The following is a 4,206-nucleotide window of genomic DNA, read 5'->3' on the forward strand; positions in this document are numbered from 1 at the left end:
GAAGGACTTGGCTTCACTTGGCATTTTCAATTGGCGTCAGTTAGCACAGAAGAGAAATGACTGGCGTGCTGTTTTGGACTCGGCCAAAATCGCTTAGGCGGTTACAGCGCCAAATAAGAAGAAGAAGAAGTTTGTTAAATATTCAATTTAAGAAAATTATTAAGTATGTGATTTATTGGCAGACTGGTGCAAACGAAAAGGACGATCTACCACTTTCTTTTGTAATTAAACTTCGTGTAAGTAGCTACTACATATGTAATTCAAAAATACAAATTAATTTAACGAGTTTTGCAATTCTTTCACAGGCTGCGCGGAGCAACACTAAAGGATTTAAACGTTTAATTCCCCTATAGCGCTATTGGTTTGGCAACGACTGCGGCATTAAGAAGTACGGATAATAATATTATTTATTACCACTTTTTACTTAATTAAATTTTCCGATTTCCAATGGAGTTTAATCTTTCGCTTTATTTTCTTAGGTGCTTTTCGTCAAAAATTTAACTCCGACAAAGAAGTTTTTATTTCCGTTTCAAAGAAGCACTTCCAATATGCACACGACCGGCAAAAAAATTGGCAGCCTATCTGCAAAAAAAATAAAAAATAAATTCAGCTACTTTATAATATATATTAAACCCCTCTTATTTAATTGTTAATTTGTTAATAGATAGTTTGTTAATATTTATTTATCTGAAAATATCTTCACATATACATATGTACAGTGCCGGGAAAAAATATTGGCACAGAGAATTTTTCGCCATGAATGCAAAGTTTTTTATTCGGATTTCTTCTCTAAATGTTTTTTATAAAAATATAGTTAGTATGAAGTTCTACTTTCAAATCAGCTTTTTTAGAAAAATTCTAAGTATGCAGTTTTATAGCCCATTTAATTTTAGTATAATAAAGTGCACGCTTGAATAGCTAGAAAACCTCTTTGTTTTTTGGCAATTTTTTATACGCAGTTTCTTCCATACAAAAAAAAAAATAAAATGTCGCACATAATTTGCATGGAAGAGCATACATACATGTGCGAAAAGAAACTCAAGTAAAAAACTTTGCATACATTGCGAAAAATTCTCTGTGCCAATACTTTGATCCGGCACTATAAATATTTATTAATTATAATTCCATTCAATAAAAGAACTACAATAATTTTAATTAATTAATTGCCTTTATTTTTAGCATTCAAAAACAGTAGATAAAGCAGTGTAAAAAAACGCGTTTACGTAACGTAAATTAATCGTTTACGAGACTCGTTTACAATTAAAAAACGGACGTAAAAATATTCGCATACGAATGCTTTTTCGATCCGTTTACGACTGTTCGTAGGCGATGCACAATTTAAAGCGAAAAAGTGCTCGAAAAAGAGCCGTAAACGGCTATCATAAACGATTTTTAATCCGGTTTTTCTTCGAGAAAATATCCAGTTACGAGCTTGTTTCCGATGATTTTGCTGGCTGGGTAACCACTACCACAAAAAACAATTAGAAAGTTTTGCCAAGATTACTCACCTAATTCTTATGCTTCCCCAGAATATTTGTTAACGAAGACACACGCTTTATCTAAAACAGAAATTTACACGCGCACACAAAAAGCCAAAGACAATTGCAAAAAATTAAACGCACTGTACTTAAACACAGGTATTTCACAAAAAGACGCGCACGACCCACGCACGCTCGTCGCCAAAATCCGAATGAAATTCTGTATTTAATAGGAATATTCCGATGGTGAAAATCCGCACAACAATCTTGCGTAGTTAATATAAATAACATGGAGGGAAATTAGTGTTGCCACTTTCTGCGTAGGCGGCCTGCGGCCGCGCTTAGGGATTATAACCCTCACAACATAGAATTCTCCTTTCTGCGTGCGAAGAAAAGGAACAGAAATCGCCTTTTCACAAAAGTATATTTCTTGTGCATTATTTGGGTGTTTTAAAAGTTGAAATACAAATTGTATTAATAGAGTCGTCGTCTTGCAATCGTTGTGTGCACACGTCGGTTATTAAGCTCGGAGACAATTTACTATACATATCAGTGCGCGTTTACGTGTTCTGCTTCTTTCCCCCAAATTCTTCACTAATACATTCAATCTGTTAAACATTTAATAACTATAACCAGCTTTTTACTACGGGACCATGGCCCCCGGGCCTCCAAACTTGGGGGACAATAGGTTTGCTCTGTTATCCCCTAGCCCAAAAGTGAAAAAACGTAGAATATACGATAAACTCGAATATCCGGCTTTAACACCAGTGGTAGAGCAATCACCAAAATTCTTAACTGTGTCGGCATGTGAACAATCGAAACCGTTGTCAGATTACTCTTGCTTTGTAGTTAACAGAGCTTTGCATGCGATAAGCAAAGAGATAATTAAAATACAGCCAACAAGAGACGGTAACCTACTAGTGCTAGTGAAATCCAAATTGATAGCGGATCGGTTTGTCCGCACTAAAGAGCTACCTGGTGTATGCCCAATTTCATGTCAACTAAATATCAATCTAAATACCGTAAAAGGCACTATTTTCGCTCCTTGTTTGAATAATATACCAGAGGAAGAAATAATTAAAGAACTAAACAATCAAAACGTTATCGACGTCTATAAATTCAAAAAAAATGTCAACGGCGCCTATGTACCTAGTGGTGTAGTGCTTTTGTCATTCGACTCCCACAAACTTCCAGACCAAATTGACGTATCATGGTATTCTCCCAAAGTAAGAGAATATATCCCCAACCCCATGAGGTGCAAATCTTGCCAACTGCTCGGCCACATAGCTAAACGCTGCAATAACGCGCCAAATTGAGCCAATTGCAATCTCCCCCCTCACGACCCAGAAGTTTGCAAGCGCACGCAATGCGCAAATTGTTCAGACAACCATCCCTCTTACTCCAGAGAATGTCCGAAGTATAAGCAGCAGAAAGATATACTAAAAATAAAAATACAACAGAAATGTTCCATGCGTGAAGCCAGACAATTCTACAGAAACAACAAATTCAACACAATCCCTACTCAATCCTATGCCAGTTCACTCACTGTTTCACACGAAGTTCGTTCGAACACAGAAAGAAACAACATAAATAGCAGCTCAGCTGCCCAAATCCCACAAGAGAACTACTCAAATCCTAACTCTACTAAACAACAATCAAACTTACCGCCTCAACCCCAACAAAAAGATGCAAACACAATCATTCCCACGACAGCCGGTTCTACGTACCCATTCCCACGGCAGCCGGTTCTACGTACCGGAATGACTCGGGTTTACCCGACCAATGGCTGTTGTTTCGGCGATCTAACCCCGTTTAGGTCGGCGAAGTATCTCAGAAGTTGTCCGTCCATAGGGCTACATTCACTACGTATTCTCCTACTCAGGGCTGGCATCGAGTCAAACCCAGGGCAAGAAACCTACACCTGCTGTGTATGCCGGAGACGATTACACCACAACTCCACCTCAGTCAAGTGTAATGCCTGCGAGGGGTGGAGTCACCTCAGAGTCTGCTCGGGACTACGGACACATAGACAGTGGACCACGTCGTACGTGACCCCCTGTTGCTCAAACAGAGCAGCCTCCACGGCTAACCACCGTCCGCCCGAGCAGCCTCACACAGTCACCACAACACAACAACATAATAACACCACAGACCGTACCACAGCCACTACAAACCACATAACACACAACAACCGCACCACCACCACCCACACGCCGCCGCCAACAACTCCTGGTTCCCCCTACAATCTGCACGGTATGTCAGACCAGGATATTCCGTAATGTGACATCAGTCAAGTGCAACACCTGCCTTGGCTGGTGCCACTTTAGGGCATGCTCAGGTCTGCGTACCACGCGAGATTGGACTGGGAACTTCGAGGGCCCGTGTTGCGCTGCTCGGTCGCAGACCCCGATTGTGACGCCCCCCGCCACCACCACAGGGCGGCAATCACCACAGCAGCACACACAGCCAACGGCGGCAAGAACATACACTTTACTTACACCCCACATCACGACACGTCTCCCGAACCACATGAAGCTCCTTCAATTCAACTGCAATGGGCTACAAAGCAAGATTGAGGAGATAACCGTCTTTATGTGTCGGTATGGTATATTGATAGCTGCGGTCCAAGAGACGAAGTTGCACAGCAATTCAACTTTGTTGAATTGCGCCGGGTACAACGTGCACCGTCGAGATCGCGAGCGAGATAATGGTGGTGGCTTAGCGTTCA

Source organism: Rhagoletis zephyria, unplaced genomic scaffold, assembly GCF_001687245.7.
Source record: "Rhagoletis zephyria isolate East Lansing unplaced genomic scaffold, Rhagoletis_zephyria_1.1 Rzeph_scaffold_01447, whole genome shotgun sequence".
NCBI classification, from domain to species: domain Eukaryota; kingdom Metazoa; phylum Arthropoda; class Insecta; order Diptera; family Tephritidae; genus Rhagoletis; species Rhagoletis zephyria.